Source organism: Meles meles, chromosome 2 (genome assembly GCF_922984935.1).
Source record: "Meles meles chromosome 2, mMelMel3.1 paternal haplotype, whole genome shotgun sequence".
In the NCBI taxonomy this organism is placed as follows: Eukaryota; Metazoa; Chordata; class Mammalia; order Carnivora; family Mustelidae; genus Meles; species Meles meles.
This window is the reverse complement of record NC_060067.1, coordinates 145,728,340-145,746,064: the sequence shown is the minus strand read 5'-3', so window position 1 is coordinate 145,746,064 and position 17,725 is coordinate 145,728,340. Positions and strand designations below refer to the sequence as shown.

The 17,725-nt window shown below is 36.2% G+C and overlaps 1 non-coding gene across 1 annotated transcript; it reads right to left on the bottom strand.

The window, feature by feature from the left end:
* Nucleotides 1-13,123: 13,123 nt before the first annotated feature.
* LOC123937632 lies at nt 13,124-13,319 on the bottom strand. The gene has a single exon (XR_006817511.1). It is a non-coding gene; the product is annotated as a U2 spliceosomal RNA (small nuclear RNA).
* Between the last annotated feature and the right edge of the window lie 4,406 nt (nt 13,320-17,725).

Sequence of the window (17,725 nt, the reverse complement as noted above, 5' to 3'; positions counted from 1 at the left end):
AACCCCATCATATTCCCTTTCTCACACAATGGCTGGTAAATAGTAGCAATTCATTAATGTCTTTAGAATGAATAAAAGGCAAAATGTCTTTAGAGTGAATAAAATGAATGAGTAAATTACCCCACAAGCACTTGGTCACATGTTGCAGAAATATTCAGGGCTTTGTTGGAACAAAATGCGTTCATTTCTTCTTCTAGAAAGTTCTGGCATAGTGACCTAAAGATACTATGAAAGTTTTCCTAAATTGAGATTCAATTCAAAGCCAATTAAACTTCAATAAAATTACCATCTTCAAAGGTTTCTAAAAATCTACTTAACATGAAAAATACTAAAACTCATAGGAGATAGTTGATCAAACTTTTTTTCTTAGACCTTTTGAGCACAACTTTTTGTAAATGATGAGACCCATATTTCTTAAAATCTGTTCAGTGCACTCAAAGGGCAGCATGCCTCAAGATATTCTTTCTTGAAATTCACCTTGACTTCATCTGCCTACACAAAATCATCAGTTCTGAGAACTGATGAAATCTCTGGGGTTCTTGGTGTCTACTATCCCTCATTTTTTTCCCTTAAAAAGGAAAGTGTCCTGGGGCACCTGGGTTAAGCCTCTGCCTTCGGCTCGGGTCATGATCTCAGGGTCCTGGGATCGAGCCCCACATCTGGCTCTCTGCACAGCAGGGAGCCTGCTTCCCCTTCTCTCTCTGCCTGCCTCTCTGCCTACCTGTGATCTCTCTTTCTCTCTGTAACATAAAGAAATAAAAAATCTTTAAAAAAAAAAAAAAAGGAAAGTGTCCTAAAAGCCCCAAACATTGAAAACAGTGTAGTGGTCGAGACTAATCTCCTCTGTCCAAACAATGTGAAAACACTGGGTTAGCTAGTCAGTTGTAACAGTAGCCCCCTGCCTGGTCTGCATGCTAGAGCCTCAGGGCATGCCATTCTTTAGTTTTAAAACCTTCCCAGGATTTTTTCCACAAAAAGAATGCACCCAGCTTCTTTTCTTTGACCAGTTCCCCAAAAACCGGACTTAAAAAAAAAAAATGAAGATTCCTCAAATAAGAGTCATTCAGAATCACCAGCTTTGAAAAGGCTGAGTCCACTGCAAATTATACATAACACTCAACATAGTGAGGGTGCTTGAAAAATACTTTGTCATGAGGCAACAAATATATGAATCTGAGAATGAAAATTATCACCTCATGCAGGAAATGGAAGATTTTATATATGCATTCATATATAATTTTATATATAAAATGTTATATATGTATCTATTTAAAGCCAGACGGCCCAATAGTATAAATAATGTATGAATTAAAATTCAATTTGACTTTAAACAATTATGTAATGTTCTGAAATCTTCTAACACCATAGGGAAGTTAAATTTCCATTAGTAAGACTATTCTGTAATACTGCATTGTTCATTAATTGTTGCTTGAAGATTGAGTATGAAGTAATGGATTCTATGGCACTTATATAATATTTTATATTTGCAAAGTGCTTTGCAATCATGTGCCAGTTAAATGTTAACTGGCCTTATATCCATTATGGATGAGAATAAGAAATTTCTATATGCAGAAGGACAGATTATTGGAACTTCTTTAAATGAGACCCGAAACCCTTTCATTAACTACATATGTCCTGTAAATTATTGACCTGTCCACATCTTCCATTTTATGAACAGTCTTTGAAGTGAAAAGTTTAAAATACAACTAGTCATTCCTTAATTTTAATTCAGATCTTGGAACAGAAACTGCACTCTTTCCAACAATCACACATTTCTCTCTAATCAATATTCATCCCAAGTTGTCAATCTACCCTGTATTTTAGTGCATGTTTGCATTAATATCTCTTTTCTTCAACTCTTTGTCCTGTAGAAAACCTTTATCAGTCAGTAGAAATTTAATAATTTCTCCTATTTTATTGGTCTTTGTATTTTTTTACGTCAAAGTCTTTGAGGTTCTTGCTTATTATTTAAAATGTCTTCAGTCTTCAATAGGATTAATGAATTTTTTTTAAAAAAGAGATTATCTCTTCTCACTTTCTTCCTATCATATTTATGAATATGGGGACTCTTCATAAATAACATTTAGTCTAATTAGAGAAAATGTTCTTTAATATATTATATTAAAAAGATACTTTGTTGTTGGTGGTGGTGTTTAGGTCGGTTTTAAATAAAATTAGGTGAACTGTAATAGGGCATCCCAAGCCTACCAAGTGAAAGAAACTCTTTTAGAACCCATACAAATCACACCTTGAAAAATCCTAACTCAAAATAGTTATTTGTCAAGAAATAATTGTAAATAGAATTTATGCTGGTATCTCTTTGAAAGGTAATGATTGTAAAATGCACACACAATTTAATTATACAATAATGTAGCTGATTCTTTAATATAACACCCTGGAATATTTCCAATCCTGATTGCAGTAAGGTAGACAGAGTGAAAGCACTGGAATAGCTCAAGTGACTTCTCATAGTTATGAGAAACAGGGTGGGGCAGTGAGAATGAGCAAGAGAAGCCCAGGAAAGGGAGAAGTTGCTGTACTATCATCACAGTGAGACAGGAGGCAAAACAGAAGCATGAGGGGGGTACAGAGGAAGCATTGCAGAAAAATCAGGCGAAAGAGCAGACGTGATATTAATTTTAGAGATTTTGAAATTGGGGTAGCGATGTCTTACAGGTATGTGAAAAAAGTAGAACAGGGCTTTGGGAGAAGCACAGAGGTAAGGATGGGGAGTAAGCGATTTACAAGTCATCAGCAGAGTTATTTCTACAGGTCTGTTTTAAACAGCGATTTGGGTTTGCAAAGTCAAGATGTGAATTCTGCGTATTTCTTTCTGCATATTTTGCTAAACTTAGGTAAAAGTATCATATCAACTACATTTTACAAGATAAGTAAGCAGAGAAAGATTTAAAGAAATAAAATCACCCAAGTCCTTTTTAAGACTGTTTTCTACCTTTTCTAACTCGTTTTCCACACAAAACTCCTCAAATACAATCATTTTTAGGTGGCAAAGGTCTTTTCTTTTGGGGAGAAATTAGAGTGGAGGTTATCCTCTGAGTGCCGAGTATAGCAGCCCTGAACACTGGGTTTTTAAGGTTCTTTGTTTCTTGTTAACCCCTATCGATAAGGTACTTCCAGCTACCCACTTGTATTCGCTTTAGGACAAACGACGATTTTTTTCTATTAGCATTCTCTCTGCTCTAAGAGTTCTGTCCTAGGCCCACTTCTGAACTTTGAGATTCCTACTTTTTTTAGGCTTGGAGAGAAGAAGAAATGCAAACACAAAATGTCGAAACTAAACACCGTGCTACATTTCTGTGGCTGCAAGACCATAAAAGTCTTCCTAATCAGACAAAGTCATCGTCTCTTTTCTACCTCAGCTTTTGGCCTTTTCATCTGTATCTCTCTATTGCTCATTTGCGTTGGACGGCTCATCCTCAGGCACATAACTAATTTCAGAAACCAAAAAAGCTTTTTGAAATATTCATATTTATCAATTTTACTAAAATATTTCTATAATTTTAAAGTACATTTAAACAGAGCCTTAAAACAATTTAAAAATGAAATTTAATGCTTAGTGAAATAAGTCAATCAGAGAAAGACAACTATCATATGATCTCCCTGATATGAGGACATGGAGAAGCAACATGGGGGGTTAGGGGGATAGGAGAAGAATAAATGAAACAAGATGGGATTGGGAGGGAGACAAACCATAAATGACTCTTAATCTCACAAAACAAACTGGGGGTTGCTGGGGGGAGGTGGGATTGGGAGAGGGGGAGGGGGCTATGGACATTGGGGAGGGGAGGCGAACCATAAGAGACTATGGACTCTGAAAAACAACCTGAGGGTTTTGAAGGGTCAGGGGTGGGAGGTTGGGGGAACAGGTGGTGGGTAATAGGGAGGGCACGTTTTGCATGGAGCACTGGGTGTTGTGCAAAAACAATGAATACTGTTATGCTGAAAAAAATAAATAAAATGGGAAAAAAAGGCAATAAATAACATAAGCTCAATGCAGATTTGTGTTATTTTTTCCAAATAAAATACCTTGAGAAATTACAAAATAAATAACTAGGCTCTTTTCTGTTAGCATACAAGTAAATGAGGGTCTGACTTAAGGGTCTTATCCCCTTGTAGGGATAAGTCTAATGAGAAGAGCCAGTTTGGGGTCAAAGACCTGTGGATGGGGGGTCATTGCTTTTACATTTGGGACAGCGTGACAAAAAACATGAGAATAAATTTACCAAATTAAAAAATCACTTAAAATTAGGTAGAATTGTATTTAAACACTGAGGACATTTGGGGGGGGTAAATTCCAAGTCATAATAAATAGCCATGTATATGCATTACTCACTATACAGTAATTAGACTCCCTTTGAATATAGTTAGAAAGTTTATTGGTGGATTTATTAGCAGGTTTGTGATATTTTTGTCTTACCACTTGGAATGCATTGTTTCCAACCTGTGAAGGAATGCTTCTTATTTTCCTAATGTGTACTAAGCTTCAATATCTGCTTTACAGTTTGTATTTTAGGTGCATTCTATATTCTATACATGATCTATGGAGTGAAGATGAAAATGTGTTGTAACACTTAATGTGTTAGAAAGAAATTTTGTATATCCTGTAAGTTATTTATATAATTTGCTGAGACTAAAACAGATATAATACACTGCCAATTTAAATCTTTCCATAGGAAAGAAAATATGTGCACTTTGTAAGATAGTGCTTAAAAGCTGTTAAATTTGACACATTTCCATGACTGGCATCAATCAATTGTGGATTCTATGGTGCAAGAGTTTTCAGTTTTACACTCTCTCAATGACTACACAGCAATACATAAGGCTTAATATCTCTTCTTATAGTTCTCTCATGAAACCAGTCTAAGGCAATGCATATTTGAAAACATTTTTTTCCTGGTGAATATGTGAGAGCAGCAACACAGCAATGTTTTCATTTGTATCTCAAGATTTTACTTAATATCCAAAGCATTCATATGCAAAAATCAGTGAATCAAACCAAGTGGATGATTTAACAAGGGTGTTTACTCAAGATGCTGCTGAGCAATAAGAATAAAGACAAAGCTCTGAAGGCTGAATCTAGCACCCCTCCCCCCCCCCATGATAAGTGTCGCCCACAGACAGCCTAAGGCTTTCACCTGGGACAGTTCTCCATAAATTTTCTCACTTTATTCCAGTACTTTACTCAAACCATGAACTTAAAAGGAAAAGGAATTAGAACTGAAGCATCAGGCCAGGGTAGGAATGTGAGGCCTAGGCAGAAAGGCATATGGCAAACAACCACTTCATCAGTGAAACTGAGCCTATAAATACCCAGGGGTATCGAGGCCATCCTGATTCTCTTGGTGATGTTTTCCTTGGCTGTTGTTAGGAATGACAGTTCTTTTCTCTGTCTGTTGTTAAGTTCCTGTGGGATGGACTAGATGGGGTGTAGATGGGTTGCCAGGTTTAGCAAACAAAAGCACAAGACACTCAGTTAAATTTGATTCTCAGCTAAACCATATATATTTTTTTTCAAGGTGTAAGTGTTTTTTCCATAAATAATGAATGAAATTTTTCATTGTGTATATGTAAGTAAACTGGGCATTCTCTGTTTTACTTAGCTAATCTAGATATGGGGAGGAAACATGGAAGCAGATAAGCATGTGAAAAAAAAGGGAAGAGGAGATGTCTAATACCTTGAGGTCATAGCACTGTTGGTATGTGAACAGCATCCCATTCATCCTTACCCTCGATAGTCCTCCTCCATCTTTATCACAGGGTCATGCTGAACATTCCTCAGGGGTTCTCTTCTGCTCTCTTAGAAATGTGAAAGCCTGCTCTCAGGTAAGAGCCACAAATATATTTTACTAAATTTTGTTTTCCAAGGCACTTCTTTGTGAGACTATGCCTTGTTAAAAACTCCTCCTGATGACCACACACTGTTTGAATTCTTCATCGATGTACATTCCTCCCATAAACATAGAGTTTGTCTCCTGAAACCTAGAAATAATTGGGACCAATGAGAAGGGAGGCCTCCAAAGTGACTTGAGCTCAGTGCTTCATATTTGCCAAATGCTTTTACCAAAAAAATCTCAAGGGAATTTTAATTCTCCTCATAAACGAACACCCTGGTTTTACTTCTCATCTAAAACTTGCTTGTCACCACGACATATAAAAACATCTTTCAGACAACTCACACAAGGAAGATGCTATAAAAAGATTCTGTGACATTCTTAAAGTCATGGAGAACAGCAAAACTTTATAAACCTGGACAACTTCAGCCACCATGACAGATAAGATGATGGTGTACTTGGGAATCCAGCCCAATCAATAGTCTAAATTAGATTTTCACTTTGCTCTCCTTGTGTCTGTGTTACTTGTCTATCATCACTGGGGTTCTGTGTAGTGTGGTACTATATCCAATGGTATCCTAAGTGGGATCTGTAGCTATGCTGGATCTGGTAGAACTCCTGGCAGCTAAAGAGTTAAGAAGAAGCACTTCACCATTTCTTCAATGAACTCATGCTTTGGCTCTTCCCCATGCATATAGAATGCAGCTCACATAGAGAGTGAGCACATGCTGTTGTGATCTCATCCTGTAGTGGGACATTACTTTGTTGGCTCCCACACTTGAGGCAATTTGAATTTCTCAGCAGCTATACATCACCAATTTTGACAGAATTTGCAGGTTTGTTCTTCACTTCCAAGCCTAATGGATAAAATGAAACTTGGTGAGCTCCCAGAGTTGGACAACCTTCAGAGTGCTGAGACAGACCAAATGAAGGAAGAAGAAAAGTTCTCCTAAACTCAGCCCTCCCAGCACCAATGGCAGGGCCCCATTGTTCCAGTGAAAAGCCACTGGACTTTGTGAACCAGTAAGTGATCTCTGTGATGACAGAAGCTTCTGAGATTCAAGAATCTTTGTTCAGCCCTCTCGTTTTCCAGCCACAGAAGATGGCATGTAAAGTATGAATAATACCTGACCTTCATCATCTAGCAAAATGACTTGCACATGCCAAAGTATATTCTCAATAAATATTGGTTCACTTCTGATTGACTCCAAGAGAAAAGATGTATTATGAAACCAATTCAAGTGTTAGACTTAGGTTTCTTTGTTTGGGGTTTGCTTTCATTTATCTGCTTAGTTTAAATTCATCTCAATATTTGATTAAGATTGATATCACGATTAATAGCGTTATATCTGTTCTTCTTGTACCTGTGTATTTAGAATGACATCAGACAACATACTTCTCAATGAATGAGTCTCCAGATGTATCTATTAGATGTACTATTGCAGGCACCCTTTCTCTAAACCTGTCTTAAATATAAAAATTTCTTATTAGTAGAAATGTCTGTTCATGGCCTCTGCCCATTTCTTGATTGGATTGTTTGTTCTTTGGGTGTTGAGTTTGCTAAGTTCCTTATAGATTTTGGATATTAGCCCTTTATCTGATATGTCGTTTGCAAATATCTTCTCCCATTCTGTCAGCTGTCTTTTGGTTTTGTTAACTGTTTCCTTTGCTGTGCAAAAGCTTTTGATCTTGATGAAATCCCAATAGTTCATTTTCGCCCTTGCTTCCCTTGCCTTTGCCGTTGTTTCTAGGAAGATGTTGCTGCGGCTGAGGTCGAAGAGGTTGCTGCCTGCGTTCTCCTCAAGGATTTTGATGGATTCCTTTCTCACATTGAGGTCCTTCATCCATTTGGAGTCTATTTTCGTGTGTGGTGTAAGGAAGTGGTCCAATTTCATTTTTCTGCATGTGGCTGTCCAATTTTCCCAGCACCATTTATTGAAGAGGCTGTCTTTTTTCCATTGGACATTCTTTCCTGCTTTGTCGAAGATTAGTTGACCATAGAGTTGAGGGTCGATTTCTGGGCTCTCTATTCTGTTCCACTGGATTGGGAGGGAGACAAACCATAAATGACTCTTAATCTCACAAAACAAACTGGGGGTTGCTGGGGGGAGGTGGGATTGGGAGAGGGGGAGCGGGCTATGGACATTGGGGAGGGGAGGCAAACCATAAGAGACTATGGACTCTGAAAAACAACCTGAGGGTTTTGAAGGGTCAGGGGTGGGAGGTTGGGGGAACAGGTGGTGGGTGATGGGGAGGGCACGTTTTGCATGGAGCACTGGGTGTTGTGCAAAAAGAATGAATACTGTTACGCTGAAAAAATTAATAAAAAGGGAAAAAAAATTTCTTATTAGTAGGTTCAATCTCTTAACAGGCTAGGAATAGCAAAAGAACCTCTCTTGTATTTATTTTTGTTTTATACACTATAATTTTAACTTCGCCTTCCATAATGATTGTTACGTAAAAATAGAGAAAAGCTATTGACCTAGATAAGACAACTTTTTTTTTTTTAATGCTGAATATGGTATTGGATTTTAGATCAGATCCTGTTGTTTTCTTCCTCAAATAAAAATCATATTTGGGAGTAAACATGTGAATGGGGTGAAAACATCTTTTCTCATCACTGAACTTTGCATTCTTTACTTACTAGTTAAGCTCAGCAAAGGAATTTTGCTTTCTTTACTTATTAGTTAAGCTCAGCAAAGGAACTTTGCTTTCTTTACTTATTAGTTAAGCTCAGCAAGGACTGGCATGGCACTGATGTGTCTTGATGGATTATGAGACATTACAGCAGAGCTCCACAGCCCCTTGGTTGAGGTCAAGTGAAGGTGGAAGAGATGACTTCATGCAGGCTCCTGCCAGAAGCTTGATATCCAATGTCGACTGCTGACAACAAGCCAACTGAATTCACTCAAATTTGGATACTGTACAAGTTTGGTGCCTCATGTGACTGCATAATTGGTCTATACAGCCTAGATTAAACTACTTAGAAGAACTGAGGAATTGTCAGGGTGATACAAATTTTACCACAAAGGAAAAAAATGTGTTTTGTAATATTCACAAACAAACCCCACCGACCTGACTCTGAAGTGTATATATTAAGACTAACAAATATAATTGACCTCACGTACTTTACATGAAAATTTAGAGCTAAACTTCTTCAAGTAAAATTATCAGGTCTCTCAGTACAATTTGCTTGTTTTTTTGCATGTTGTCCATCCCATGGCTGTTCACCGTTGTTTGAATTCCCCAACATACAGAAGCCTCCCTGGCCCACAAGAGTCACTTAAGAAATATTTATTAAAGGAATGATAAATGATAGAAATAAGAAACACCAAAGTCAGGGTATTGGTTACTACTCAGTAGAGGAAGAATGGGAATGAATTGGAAACAGTTACACAGGGACATTTCCTATATGTATAGTGTCACCTTAAGAAAAGATCTAATGTGAAATACGTCAAAATGTTGAACTCTCGCAAGGAATAAAACAAAGTTCAGCCACAGTTAAGGAGTATGACACAGTAAACAGTTTTCATAAGCTACAATTCATGCAATTAAAAATTACATAAGGTGTTGACTCATATAGAGAAAAAGGTAAAATTGTATGTATTGTCTTTTTTTTAAAAGATTTTATTTATTTATTTTACAGACAGAGATCACAAGTAGGCAGAAAGGCAGGCAGAGAGAGAGGGAAGCATGCTCCCAGCTGAGCAGAGAGCCTGACGTGGGGCTCAATCCCAGGACCTTGAGATCATGTCCTGAGCTGAAGGCAGAGGCTTTAACCCACTGAGCCACCCAGGCACCACATTACTGGCACTTTTAGAGGTGAATTATTTCATTGGCAACTGTTTAGCAGTTGGAGATATTTCTATCATTTCTATCCTGGACTCCACATACTCCAAATGAATTCCATGATCTATATAGGAAGTAAGATAACAGATATATGATTACCACAGAAGCAGTTTCGAAGGGACTTCATAATGTAAGAATCTAGAATATGTTACAGAACATTTCTAAGGAAGTTCCCCTAAACTTTCCCTCATAAACAAAGGTCTGCTGATCTCCTTTCCATTCACTCACTCATTCATTCATTCATTCATTTATCCATCCAAAAGATACATTCTGAATTTCCTATCTTCAGGAAGATGGACCTAACAGTGGAATATTATGTGGGCATTGTCTTAGAACAAAACATTCTTCTCTATACATAAAGTCATATGGCAAGTCTAAACATATCCCATTGGAACTTTTGGGACTCTGTTTTCTCCAATGGGATGATAAATGAGACAGAAGAGATTCCCCAAACCCATACAAAAATATATTAAGGAGGCTCTCTAACACAAATATTATTTGAAATGTCTAGAGAATTTGTGGAAGAGTCTATCTAAGGCTTTTCTCGAATGTTTTTGGATAAAACTCTTCTTGCCAAAACAAGCTGGGTGTATTTACTTATTTCATACCTTTACTCCTAATGTGCCCTCTAACTAGAATGTCTTTGAATCCTGTGCCAGATGAAATGCCATCTCTTAGAACCAAATCCCTTCTCTAAAGCCTTTTCTATTTCTCCTGATAGGAGCAATTTCTCCTTCTTCTGAATTTCCTTCACATCTTTATTTACTAGTCTAATGATCTTTAGACATTTTCAGCATACTTAACAGTTATCTATGTGCTTGACACAATGAACTCTTGGAAGGTACTGGGCATTATCTTCGCATCCTTCATCTTAACCAGATGAATGTTTTGTGTGCATCAGGTTGTCAATCTATGCATGGTGAAAACTAATCGAATAATATCTCTTTTTTTTTTTCCACAGAAGGAATGGCTCAAAAATTACACAGTTTGGCAGTATAACTTTCTCCCATTTCTAGCCAGTCTGTCTCCTTTATAAAATAAAAGGCTGGAGATGCAACCTATCTAAAAAAGAAAGAAAAGAAAGCAGGGGGAACTAATAATGGCAACTATAAATCAGCTGCTACATCTTTTAAACTCCAAGAATTCAGCATAATCTGATTACCCAGGAATCTCAGAGCTGTTGAATGTTTGATTCCACACTAAAATTCTGAACATCAGCACTAAGAGGCTAATTAGTTAACCAGCCATTCAGGTTCCTATTTCTCTCCATATTCTGCTTAGGTGTTAGATAAAAGGTGGTAACAAAAAAGCCAAAACTAAAGCTCTGGACAAAGAAAATATAGAGAAGCAGGAGTGAATAAATAAAACTGAGATTCATATTTTAAATTATTTGTGTCTTTCAATTATAAATTAAAGTGACAAATACCCGGAATCAACCTTTTCTCTAAGTAACCTGCATTTATCTACACTTTGTCATTTTTGTTTATTTTCTTGTTATCCCTATCTAAGCCTGGTAACGCATGACACCTAATATAATTTATCTTTCTGTTATACTTCACTAGCCATTACAGATTGTACTAGATAATTTTCTCCAAAGAAATTTCCTTCTATCTTATGAATTAATAGTCATGACTCAGTAACATAGTGAGTTAATGTTAGAGCTCAGCCTTGGAATCCAGGTTTTCTGTTACTTAATTCAGAACTTTTACATAAGTGTTAAAAATCCAGATGCCATTAAAAATCAAGCCTCCTTTGGACACATAAAACATGATTCCATTAAAAATAATTCAACTCTAGTGGAATTTTTCCAGAAACCATCTATTACCTAAAGCAAGAGATGGAAGTTGTAAGACAAATGCACTGAAATTTAACATAAAGGTAAGGAAAATAGTCTGGCAATTCATCAAAAGATTAAAAATGGAGTTACCATACGACCCAGCAAGTCTACTCCTAGGTATATATCCAAGAGAGAAAAAAAAAACATAAATCCACACAAAAATCTGTACACAAATGTTCATAGCAGCATTATTCATAATAGCAGTGGAAACAACTCAAATATTCATCAACCGATGAGTACATAAACAAAATGTGGTACATTCAGACAGTCCAATACCACCAGCCACAAAAAGGAATGAAATGCCCACACATGCCATGGAAAAGTGGGTAAATCTTGAAACATTATGCTAAAACAGAAGCAAGTCAGGAAAGACCAATATTGCATGATTCCATTTATATGAAGTATCCAGGAAAAACAAATGTATAGCTTCCAAAAGAAGGTAGAGCTTGCCCAGTGCTGGTGAAGATGGAAGACAGAAGTTCAGAGAAAATGTGCAATGACTGTTAGCAGGCCTAGTTTTTGAAAATGTTCCCAAACGAATTTTGGTGATGATTGCCCTACTCTGTAAATACACCAAAATTCATTAAATTGTACACTTTAAATGGGTGAATTTTATGGGATGTGAATTATAGCTCAAAAAGCTGTTTTTTTTTTAGAAAGATAAGCCTTTGGGATTTAAAATCCAATGTATTCATTTATCATTCACTACTTCATCCATTCATATATATATATTCAGTTCTCAAGATTAGCCCTCCCTGACCTTGTTACCTCCCTACCTCCATGTCCATCTCTGGATGAACAATATCCTCACAGCACCATTCAATTTTCCTTCAGAGCAAACATCACATTTGTAATCACACTGCAATCTTTATGACAAAGTAGCATATCTGTTCTGATCACCGATTTATCTGTAATACCTAGTGTGGTGTGCATGGCCCATGAGCATTGTTTCTACAACTGAAATATAAAACACTGAAGAACTAGAGCGTATCATGCTTAGTGAAATAAGTCAATCGGAGAAAGACAACTATCATATGATCTCCCTGATATGAGGACATGGAGAAGCAACATGGGGGGGTAGGGGGATAGGAGAAGAATACATGAAACAAGATGGGATTGGGAGGGAGACAAACCATAAATGACTCTTAATCTCACAAAACAAACTGGGGGTTGCTGGGGGGAGGTGGGATTGGGAGAGGGGGAGGGGGCTATGGACATTGGGGAGGGGAGGCGAACCATAAGAGACTATGGACTCTGAAAAACAACCTGAGGGTTTTGAAGGGTCAGGGGTGGGAGGTTGGGGGAACAGGTGGTGGGTGATGGGGAGGGCACGTTTTGCATGGAGCACTGGGTGTTGTGCAAAAAGAATGAATACTGTTACGCTGAAAATAAATAAATAAATAAATAAATAAAAATAAAAAAAAAAAAACACTGAAGAACAACTTAAAACATCCTACAAAGCATATAAATATATATAATTGTATGAAGGTATACATGATAATAATAAAAATAAAGAGCACACAAGTTTCAGTTGGAATTTTAGTCCCAGACTTTTACAGTTGTTCTAAGCAACACTTCAAATCAGAAGGGATATCTGGATCAGAAGATACAGATGGATTTCAGGAAGATCAGGACGTTCCTAATAATACAAACAAATTTCCTATGTGCAAATGTGTATATAAATATGTTTTTTCAGGGAGGCTATATGTAGCAATTATACTATTTTAAACTGATAAGAACAGATACTACACTTGATCTTAGCCAAAAGGCCGAGAAGCGATGCAATTATACTATTTTAAGCAGTCTATAAGCCTCCAAATTTGCACTGTTGTACCTTGATCAAAAAGTTCCTAATTGCTAGTGAAATTCAAAACATGAATTTTTCCACTTGCTCACTGTATCCATCTAATTCCATGTTAATTTCTATTGATAATAACACTTAAATGTTAACTGAATGTGCCCTTATGCTTCTGTTTCTACTTTTACTGCTTAGGTTCAGGCATTTGTAATTTCCTTGACCATGTAATGGGAGCCAAACTACTGTCCCCACCACCAGCAGAGAAGTGTTCATATTCTCCTGTAGTGAATTAGTCATATGTAGATGCTATGCAACCAACCAAACTTGGGCTGACTCCAGTGTACATATCTGCAATTATTGTTTTACTTTCTTCTTTTCCTAGCGAGTACATGTAAGAGACAATCAGATACATACGAACAAAGACCATGATTAATCATCTTTATACTCATGTCTTGAACATTGTAGATGTTGAATAGCTATTTATTTAACTGAATGAATCTGTAACCCTCAAATGCCTAGCATGTGCTTTGCATAAGGGAGAGGTTTAATAACATTGACAAAATGAATAATATTTCTATATGTTATGTATTCAATTGTAGATGCATATGCTATATGTTTGTTATTTAGGCTTTCTTCAAAGACCTCCTAAGAGGAAAAAGGCAAAAACCTTGAAAACAGCAGTTTATTTCTACATATGTTGCTTTATGAAACATGTCTTAAAGCCAAAGCAAGTCCCATTAATAAAATAAAACCCCAGTATTCATGTAGTACAGAATGGATGCAATTTAATGTAGTCCTGAAAGTAGCTACCTTATGACTGTCATCTTGTTCCAAGGAGATTTTTTAATTATTTTAGCAGTTTTTGGAAAATTTATAATAATTTGAATTCTGAAAGCTGTTTTATCAAGGATTTTTCCAGCATGTAGAATTAGCCCATTAGGTTTATTCCATTTTGCTGTTTATTGAGAACCTTTAATATACATTTTGTTATGATTTAACAAAGACCTTGAATGACAAAACACTGACGTTCAAGTAGCTGCTCTATTGTGGTGCCACAAGCAGCATAAAGGCCTATTTACTTTTGCTTCTGGTTTCATGTTCACTAATTACCAGAGGTGTTTAGCTCAGAGAGCTAGATTTACTGTGTATCTTTTGGTAGACAATACATTTTCAAATAAGGAGGTAAATGCTTATATTTTTAAAAGTCCAACACATCATTATGGGAATAAAAAGACATTCAAAATCCTTAAAGAGGAAACCTGTGTTGGCTGATCAGTGTTCAATCACCTTGTATTACATTATATACAATAAGTAGTGCACAACTACAATTTCCCAAACCACATTTTGCAAAATGTCTCCCCAGCAATCCATCATCGCTGAAAATGTGTCCATCATATTTTACAGGTGGCATTTTTCTTCCTGATATTCTGTATCTCCATTAACTAGCTATGGGCTCTGGGCGTATCTTTGAGGGTTGATTACATCATCCACAAAAAAGTCGAACGTCTTAATATGTATGAAATCATGGGGGCTAAAGTAGACAAGTATTGAGACTCTTCCCAGTTCTGAGGTTTAGTAATCTGGAATTTATTCAACATTCTCATGCTGAGTAAATAAGACTACATTTAATAAGGCAAAAATAAAATGGAAAACTCAAAGAAAGGGACTAATGACCATCCAGAAACACTAAATATCTTCAAAACTTAGAATTCTAAAGTCTGTCACTTCTCTCCAATCCAGCTGCCATTGCTTTAGTTTTCCTAATGTCACTAGGTGAAAAAAAAATGACTAAACTTCTGATTTATATCCTAAAACTATATTAGCTATATTCTCATTTTGTCCTTGGTAAACACTCAGATATATTTCACTTACCTGCCATTTCTTACCTTCAGTACCTCCTAAGCCCTCTAAATATTTCCTGAGCTTCTAACCCTTGGCAGATAATTTTCCCTCTTAGAGATTATCTTGGGAGAATTCCACTCCCCACTTGCCTTCATCATCAACACACATTATCTGAGGATATAACGATTTTTCACTCCGTTCCTCAAGGCTTGGAGAAAGAAGACTTTTGTCTCCTTTCAAGTCTTGTGGCCACCCCATATCATCAATCCATCTTGGCCTCTCTCCTTTAAAAATATATTTCTCTAAAGATTCCCTTTCTCTTCTATTTCTATGTTACTATTTCTGTGTTACTCCCTGCATTCTATAAATATAGTCAAATCTCTTGTATCTTAAAAAATAAAACATGCCCCCCACCCCCAATTTACATCCCTTTTTAGTGCTCTTATTCTCCTGTCAGGAAGCTTCTCTGTGTATTGGCTCCAATTTCATTTTCAGGATCTACTCTACAATTTTACATAAGCAACTTGGTCAAAGGTCACAATAGTCTCATTTCTCAACATCTAATGGAAATTGTCAGTGTTTAGTTGACTACATGCTTGTTTTTGAATTTCTGAATATTTGAACTTGTTTTATACATCTTTCTCTGGTTTCTGGGATATTTCACATTTCTAGCTTTCTTCCTTTACTTCTATCCTTCTTTCTCAACATTATTGCTTGCTGTTCTTCCTTCTGCTTTTTGCATATTAATGCCTTTCTCATTTTCAACCAGGACAGTGCTTTAAATAAAACCTCTATTCTCAAAATACTGGCTGGAAAGATCTTGGGTCTGACTTCTGGATTGTTCCTGATATTTCTGGATTCACAAAAATGTGAAGAAAGATATTTTATATTGTGAGGAGCAGTGAATTTTCAACCCAGCATCCTGGGAAATATATCATTTCTAGGTACTATATCTTAGAATCTTGTAACTGGGCTTGGAACAGGGAGGGAGATATTAGGGCCTCTAGATCTAGTTTGAAAAATGCTTCAAATATTCTAATTATACATTATATATAAAACAATAATTGATACTAAGTTTTAAATTTCAAATAACATTAAAAAAGACTTTGGATTTTTATGTTTAACAAAAGTAGGCATGGATTTCAAAGCCTTGAGAAATACCTGTTTTCTATCACATAGACACACTTTTTTAAAGAACCTCATTGGTAAACAAATTGTTAAATGGATAGGGTATACTAAAAAAGATTTTAATTATTTATTTATGAGAGAGAGAGTGTATGAGAGAGAGAGAGAGAGCAGGGGCAGAGGGAGAGGGAGAAGCAGACTCCCTGATGAGCAGAGCCACAATCCAGGATCCTGGAATCATGAACTGAGCCAAAGACAGACACTTATCTGACTGAGCCACCCAGGCACCCAGATAGGGGATTTTTTAAAATCGTTTTGATAAAAGTCTAGTTATTCAAAAACAAAAATAGTAGTACTTTTAGTCATGCAACAGAACAGTATTAATACTGATTGGAATCCAAGATTAGATAGCAGTCTTATGTTCAACTGGTTTTCATAATGTCATTTGTTAAAAAAATTCCCCATGCAAAGAGAACTTTACATGTTCTCCAGTGCTTCTCAGATGCTAAAACTGACCTAAGAGAGAGTGTCAACCACCCTGAACGTGGTCAGTGAAGATTCTGTTATAATCCCTGACCTAAAAAATCCACAGAGTTCTAATGTTATAATTCCTCACTAGTTTCCTCAATTCTAGCTAACCTTATGTGTTCTTTTCCGTCCACAGGGGAGAGCACATTTTAACAGTGACTCCAGGATTATTGTGATCAAAAGTTTTATATTTTAAAGCAGCTCTAATGTGACCTTAATTCGGGTGATTTTTTTAGAACAATTACAACAGCATTCCAACAAAAACTCAGTGAAGAGATAAGGGAGATTAAAGTAGAAGACACAAATAGTAGAAAGAAATATACATGATGATGCATTTCTTAATTGGGTTAAAATTTCATTCTTACCGACAGTGTAACTCAGACTCCACATGTTATAACAGTATTATTCCAAGAGGACTCAAATAGCACTTGATGTTTTTAAAGTCATTATGCTTGAATTTTCTCTTTTGGCATTGAGGCCTGCATTTTTGAAAGCTTTCTTAACCAACAGAATTTCAGAATAGGATTAATTCTTAATTATCTGCATTAACAGAGAGAATAAGAAGAATATAGAACAAAATAAGGCTAGCAAAAGTAACACTGTATAAAAAGGAATTAGTAATTCAAAATGGATCAAAAATGGACCCAAATACAGGTGTAAAGCTACAAAACTATCAGAAGGAAATAGATGTAATCTTCATGACTTTGAATCAGGCAATAGTTTCTTAAATATGGCACCAAAAGCACAAACATCAAAAGTAAGTGTAGTTAATGGGATTTCATCACAATTTTATCCATCAAAGGATACAATCAAGGAAGTAGAAAGATAGCCCACAGAATGAAAGAAAAACTTTGTGAATCATTTATCTGATAAAGATTCAGATATATAAAGAAT